Below are 7,773 nucleotides of genomic sequence, written 5' to 3'. Positions count from 1 at the left end.
CGGTATTGTGAAATTGTAGAAGTCAGATTTTGAACAGTCAGATTGAACAGCATAGGAGTTTGCACGGGGAGCGGAAAAAAGGCGAGAGGAGATCCAGCTGCAACAGGCATCTTTTAAACTGTCTCTTAGTGGAGATTGTTGGCTTCATTTAAAGAGTTGGACCTGCTAATGTAACTGGACCTGTGGCATAGCGAAGCAATACATCTTATGTTGCTTTAACTTATGAATTCGTGGCTTTGCATAGTTATGCCGTGAGCTTGTGCTGTGAGGTTCTCAACATTTCTCTCATAGCTATTTAAGACCGTACGACGCTTGTTGATCATAAATCATATGTTCAATTAGCAAATCTTTATCTCAGTCCAGTGTGAAATAATCATTAGCACTGGCCATTTCGTGGGATGGGACTCAACAAACTCTGAAGGTAAGGGTTGCTTAATTAGCAAGCCTGTTTGTATTTCTGAAGATTTCGAGACCATACAATATAATGAGACCTCATTATTCTACTTATGAATTTAACGCAGGATAAATTCCAAACAGACCACATTTGGAGTTGAATGGATTATGCTCCTATATATGCTGCGGATGTGCAAGATTCTTAGTTCTCGTGTTAATATTATGTGAATGGTGTAAAGAGCAGCTTAGTCAGCCATATAAAATGTGTTGGTGAGCAGGCACTGGTGGCGAGTTGGTGTTTTGGACAAGATGTTGCTTGTAAAAATGCTGCGGTGGTTAGTTGTCATGTTGCATCTGCAGCTATTTACATTTAGTCATTTTTTTAGCAGACGCTCTTATCCAGAGCGACTTGTGTGTATAATACTATAATATATAATATAATAATATATAATACCAGAGCTATTGATAAGAGATTAGGCTCCAGATATCATGTTCTATTGATATTCAAACGGTTGAGTGTTCGCAAATCGAAGTGTCAGTCAAATGAGTCGCATGGGAGCTTTCGAGCACACTGTAACCTATTCAACACTTTTGCAGGTAATTGGGCTTGAGAGTATCCTCCCACCCACTTTATCAAGTGGGCCAATTTGACCTTATATAACTAAAACCAATTGTCATAGTTAGTTTAATATGGTTTATTAGTCTAGTATGATATATAATGTCAACTCAAAATCTGAGGGGTCTCATAATAGCCTACATGCAGCATACGATTTTTAACAGTTGTTCATTAATTCCTCAAAATAACCACAGTTACTGTATTGCAAGACCAATACATTTTGTCATTGCATCAAGTGTAGGGATACGTTCATGCACCTGCTTGCAGCCATGCAATAAATAAAACAAGGGGAGGTCAAACTCTGGGTTAACTTAGTTTTGCTTTAAATCCACCACCTTCATTACATGGTGTCTGTCAGGGGAGATGAAGGGAGGCTTGACTCAGAGGTTTTCTCCCATTGCCCATGAAGCAATGGGGGATTAAGATGTAGCTCTGGTGTTTAGTCTGATGTTGATTTGCTCTTGTAGCCACATCCCTGATTTGACCAGCGTTTCTAGCTGTTTTATTATGTTGGACTAAAGGATTCGACTTGTCAGTCTGTCTGTAACGGTCCCAGTAAAGCCTATAAATCTTGGTCCAATTCACCAACTTGTTCTGGGAAATTACTGCCAGAAAAAAAGGTCTTCTGAGGTCAGACCTCATCAGTTTGTTTGGTGCAGCTTATGTTTTGTGACAATCTGATTTTGTTGTTGATGAACTACAGTAATTATTTTAATATTGGACAACCATGAATACTGTGCTCTTCTGTATCCGTTACTGATTGAAAGAAACTAACCATCATGCAAATAAAGTGTCTGTACTATATTTCCTGCATAACCTTTATAGCTGGTACTCTGGGGAGGCTAGGCATTACACTGGTGCCTACATGAAGCATTTAGTATGATGTTCTGTCTACCATACCTGGTCAAATAGCATTAAATCGTTTTCAAGATTTGAAAACGTACTTGAAATAAGGACATTTTGAGATGAGATGTATGTAGTCGGGCTAGTAATCTGAAGGTTGCCAGTTCGATTCCCAGCCGTGCCAAATGACGTTGTGTCCTTGGGCAAGTCACTTCACCCTACTTGCCTCGGGGGAATGTCCCTGTACTTACTGTAAGTCGCTCTGGATAAGAGCGTCTGCTAAATGTAAATGTAGTCCTTCCATTCCTTCCTCTGCATTATATAAACTGTAATATATTATACACACTTTCAGTCATCTCAGAGACTGATCCAGTGTCATGGCCATTGGCTTGGTTAGGCAAGCAAGCCTTAATTGCATTCTTTATGAGATCTTATGCTAAATATAGAGGAGAATAAACATGATTATGTTAAGGTGATGCAGAGGTACAAAATGTATCCACTGAGAGCAAAATAAACCAACAAAGAAATTAATTACAGGGAGATGCTCAGAGGCATGCATTGCCATCGCTGTTTTCCATGCTACAGCGCACTACTCATCTTTCATCTGTACCCCTCTCCCTCTCTATTCCTCTTCGTTCTGTAACATGGTCTGTCAACTGGCTTGCTGTCTGAGAGAAAGATGGATGTAGCCATAAATCAAGCTTTTATAATTAACCGAAGTGAGGATAGACAGTCGGTAAGCTTAGTGGGAGAACACATTTAAAGGCAGTGGGCAATTGCACAGCTGTAGTCGACATTTTGATGAGTAGAAGAATAGCATCAGTGGGCAAAATGTGGATTACTATGAGCTACCGTGTTAACATTGTGATATGCTGTCTTCAAGTTCTATACTTTTCAACAGGTGTATGATTAGCCTCACCTTTAGTTATGTTCACATCTGCCTGTTATAGAAAATGTGTGTCTACAATTATGTTCCTGGTTATCTGGGGCTAGATTAAATTCAAGTTTATCATTGTAGCCATGAAAACCTCTACAGATGCCTCACATGCAATTTCTTATCTAAAAAATATTTACAAATCAACAATCTATTCTGAGCAACCCTGATATGGTCTTTATTCTTCATATTACTATTACCACTCCCTGTGGGCAACACTAAAAACAATACAGGAAATACGGTTGTAAGTAGTTTTGGTAGGGAAATATAAACAGGAAGTAGTCAGTCATACTGTTAGGGCAAACATAATATATTGGTAGTTTGGCTGTGGTGAAATACCATCCATGCAGTCTAATCAGCAGTGCTGTAAATCATTTAGAAAAAGTTTCTATAATGTTTTTATGATGACTAGAAAGTAAGCTTTATGTTACCCTGGACAGTAACTAGGCCATTGAGCAGAATTGGAGGTTTGGAAGATGTCCAGTAACAAGCTGGCCTTATCTCCCTTTGCTGTGGGTGTATCATGCAGGGTAGGTTGGTGTCCTGTGTGCCCAGTTGGAATAGAAAGGACCACATTTGCATCTTGGGAGTTGAAAGTTTGCTAGCAGAGGTGAATGACTTGGGAGTGCACCACAACAGGATGTGAAACTCTGAAAAAACTTCACTGCAGCAACGAGAGTGTTATATAGATCATGTCGGACTAGACAGAAAAGAGTGAGAGCATTTTCTGGTTTTTAAATGACATCAAATGCACTTCAAGCTTCGTCCTTTCCTCACTCTTACTATTGAATCATTCATTCACTGTTGCTCTCATATGATCAGATCTGAGAGTTGTGTGTGTAAGAAATGGATATGTTGTGGTAAGAGTGTTTCATATGAAGATTTTGACATGAGGAACATGTATCACTAAAGGAGCGGGAAAGAATAACAGCATTGTTTGTTCGAATAGCTGTGGACAAACCCTGGGCAATTGTAATTTAGATGTGTAGACAGACAAACAGTAACATTTCTGCTGGTTGTCATAGCTAGTTTTAACATCTGCCAAAGGCAGGAGTCGTGCAGGAAGCATCTGCACAAAACAATGAAAACGTTCAGGCTTTCAAACAGCTTATTCTCTAACAATGAGTCATTGTGGCACATCCTTATATATACATTCTCATTTTAAACCTATTATTTGTGCATTTGTTTTTGTTCATTTATCATGATGCATGCCATTTTCCCATCAACCTATTATATAACACCTTTTTGATAGCTTAATTGTTGTTTTTTGCACATCTTTTTTTGTCTTTATTATATTTTATTATGAGTAACTAAACACAAAACTAATATTTCTGTGTCTAGTTAACTTAGAAAAAAGATTCAAATAACTATTTCAATACTCACTGAGGGCTAAACAAACAAATCCTGTTCTTGATCCCCACATTTCTTTGCCGAAGGGTTATTTTGAATAATTACTGACATTGGGGTGTTTAATTAGGCTACTCTTTAAACTATTAGGGATTATGCACATTTTCAGTATCCACAGATGCCCATATAACTGCACCAAAAGTAACCAAGGAAGACAAGGAAAAACTCTTGGAAGTCTAAGGGGGTCCCCTCTACCTGAGATGGTTAGTGATACAGAGATGTGCAGATCATAGGCTGAATACAATTATGCAGTAAGAATAGAGATTAAAGTACAAAAGTGAAGTGATGGTGACACACAGCTATTAAGAGTTCTAAATAAGTAGAGCATTTGGAGTGTTCTGCATTGGCGTTTATATATCTGAGCAGTGGTCAACTACAGGGCTGGGAATCAGCATACCACAGGACATTCAGGTAGGAACCAGGGTTGTGTACTTTGCGGCCAACGGATTTTCGTTTTGAAATGAGAAAACCACGACTACCATTTAGAAATAGGAAAACCAAAAACGGAAAACAACCCATTTTCCGTTTTTAGTTTTGATAATAGAAGTTGCTCCCACGAGCAACTTCTATTCTAACTTCTACAAAAAAATCCTGAATTCCATGTTTAAGCACATCAAAGAAAATCAGATGGTTCGTTTTTTCGTTTTCCGTTTTGTATTATCAAAACTAAAAACAGAAAATGGGTCGTTCTCCGTTCCTATTTCTAAATGGTAGTCGTTTTGAAATGAGAAAAACAATATTGAGATGTTTCCCAATATTGTTTTTCTCATTTCAAAACGAAAATCCGTTGGCCGCAAAGTACACGGACCAACCAGGAGCTCTATGTGGTTCATCAGAGAGCATTAGAGACCAAAGTTTGCATCTTCATCTTGGGCCACAAGAGGGTCAGTAAGCGACAGGGAGCTTTACGTGGTCTGTAATAGGGGACAGATGTCAACATTGGTGACTAAGTACAAACGGTTTAGTGCTGAAGGTTTATAGAACGTGGAAGACAAACGGTTCATTCTATGATTGTTAAGCGATCAGCATAGCTGCTAAAAGATAACTTTCACTGCCTGTAAAAAGTTTGGAAACACCTAGTCAATGTTTGAGACACAGGCACAACCTGTTTTTTAATGTTTTTAATGCATGAATTAATTCACTCAATCAATCACGGTTTGTAGGGCATAGTGTTAGCATGTTCTCCAAAATGTACCCTCCATCTCCATGTACTTTTTTTTCTCCCTAAGAAACTCAAGAGATACCTCCCTCTGTATGTCAGGGACAGGAAATGTAGCCCTTCCTGCTCTCTACATGGCCTATTATCTGTAAATAGCAGTGGTCAAAAAACACCCAGCTTCTCCAAGGATCTATATCTGTCCTGGGAAACAGTCATGTACACAATAACCCCCTACCACAAACTCTTAAAACCAGGGGTGGTGGACCTGAGGGGTGTGTTTGTGCTGGGTCATTAAGTCTGGTATAAACAATGGGGTTTGTGCTTGAATATGTGTGCGTAGGCTCAAAAGCATGTGTTTTTATATGAGCAAGTGTTCATGTGTGTAGTGCAATTATTAATACTTGCTCAGGTTTATTGTGTGTGTCTGCCTTTGGCAAGGCACAACCTATATTCTCTCTCATATATATTATTTATTATTATTATTTTCCCACCATAACTCGTCCCTTAATTTTTGCACTACATAAACATTTTGATACAGACATTGGCCGGGTTTCCCAGATTCGTTAAGAAGCTCTTAGCGTTAAGAGCTTCTTAACGAATCTGGGAAACCCGGCCATTGTCTGTCTTGGTCCCGATTGCGTTGCTTGTATCCGTGCGAACGTTCCGTTTGACTGTTTAGGCATGATTTAAGCTTAGCCGAAAAGTGAAGCTAACGGTAGCTAACTAGCTAGCCACAGTCAGAAACATCAGGAGTCAGGACATCACATGCAACCCAGGGTGGTGTTATTGCAGAAAACATAGCTGGCCACATCTGTGGTGTCACCCTTTTTGCTGGCTATATCTGAGATGTCACCCTGCTTGATAAGCAGGTATGACCGTTTTTTTTGCTAGCTAGCTCTAGCTTCCGGGAGGTACTGTACCTGGTTACTGTAGCTGGCTAGCTGTTAGAACTGCAAAGCCACACACACAGGCCAAGGTAATAATGTCTCATATGTTGTTCGAGCTAAGTAGCTTGATATGCTTTTCTGTGATATCAACACTCTGTATTTTTGTTAGTGTTAGAGATGGCGAAAAGTAACTCTAGTGTAACAGACGTGGTCTTCCTCCGTCAGAGGTAATACGGGCCGATGTTCGCACCTCACTGGGATCGAATACGCCACCTCTGACTTACCAAGCGCGACCACTATCAGCTACGCCAACGAAAAGCTAGCTATTCATTGACGCGGGTGGCCTGTTTACTAGGGGTGGAACGGTACACTGAAGTCACGGTTCGGTTCATACCGCGGTTCAGACATCACGGTTCGGTATGAGTTCAGTATAATGGAGGGAAAAGCAAAACAAACCAGGTTCCTCTACTAGTGAATACGGCGCATTGAAGATGACATGTAAATTCCGATTGCGTCAGTAATTTTTTGTATGTGTATCTAATGGCTGGTTAAGCACTGTAGGGAGGAGAAGTTGAACAGTTTTTTTGTCTTGTTCCAGTGATTGGCACACATGGGTGATGGCGTCGGATATTTGTAGTCATTTAGCACACGCCAAATGCGTTATATGCGCTAGCATGTTAGATGTATTTCCACTCACATACCCCACATACGGTGTTCATTTTAGGACATCCTCAGATCTCAGACTCGTGTCAGACTCAAACGAAAAGGCGTCAAGTCTCAGACCAAAAGTCGTCAGACTCAGGCGAAACGGCTTCAGTCAGAAAAACCTCTGTCATTCTCAGACAAAACGCTCTCAAACTAAACGCCGCCATTCTCAGACAAAACGCTTTCAAACCAAACGCCGTCATTCTCAGACAAAACGCTCTCAAACCAAGCATGGATACTACAAACAAACTCCATATACCATGTCCTAGGTGTTCATTTTAGGACATTGTTTGAGTCTGACACTTGAGTCTGAGATCTCAGGATGTCCTAAAATGAACACCTTATACGGTGTTCATTTTAGGACATGGTGGGTTTCATGTAACGTCACACAGTGGTCGCGGCGCCATCTTAAGGACTGAATTGCAAGATGCCGTCTATCTGCTGTGCTGTGGGCTGTGATAACAGCAAATCTCAAATACATAAATGTACCTTTTACAATGTCCCAAAAAACCCTGAGCGTCATGAGAAATGGATTGCTGCTATCAAGAGGGATCACTGGACTCAGATCACTGGAACAGAATAAAAAATTTGAGCATGTATAACGTTATTCTGACCAGCTAGCTAGCATTATGATAGCATTAGCTATATCTAATGCTAGCTGTCCAGAATAACGTTGATATAAATGTACTAGTAACGTTAGTTATGTAAGGTATTTTATTATGAGCTTTCATTATGACAAGGGGAGTCATTGTTCTGAAGGTCTGGCGGAGTGAGTTAAATAAAGTGAGACGTGCAGTGCCGTCTTGGTTCCGGGGCATTGGAAGCCTGT

The 7,773-nt window shown here is 40.1% G+C and overlaps 1 protein-coding gene across 3 annotated transcripts in view; it reads left to right on the top strand.

Annotated features, from left to right (window-relative positions):
• Window positions 1–8: 8 nt before the first annotated feature.
• Window positions 9–7,773, top strand: part of LOC134009858 (RAS guanyl-releasing protein 2) — an 87,075-nt gene continuing 79,310 nt past the window's right edge. For 2 of the 3 annotated variants that reach the window (XM_062449600.1, XM_062449601.1), the window contains exon 1: window positions 10–421. The gene's annotated coding sequence lies outside the window, so the exon portion shown is untranslated. Of the gene's footprint in view, window positions 422–7,773 lie in introns of all 3 variants that reach the window. The other variant, XM_062449599.1, reaches the window with a different exon arrangement.

This window comes from Osmerus eperlanus, chromosome 23, assembly GCF_963692335.1.
Source record: "Osmerus eperlanus chromosome 23, fOsmEpe2.1, whole genome shotgun sequence".
Lineage (NCBI taxonomy): Eukaryota > Metazoa > Chordata > Actinopteri > Osmeriformes > Osmeridae > Osmerus > Osmerus eperlanus.
The sequence above is the reverse complement of the archived record's forward strand: the minus strand, read 5'-3'. Positions and strand labels throughout refer to the sequence as shown.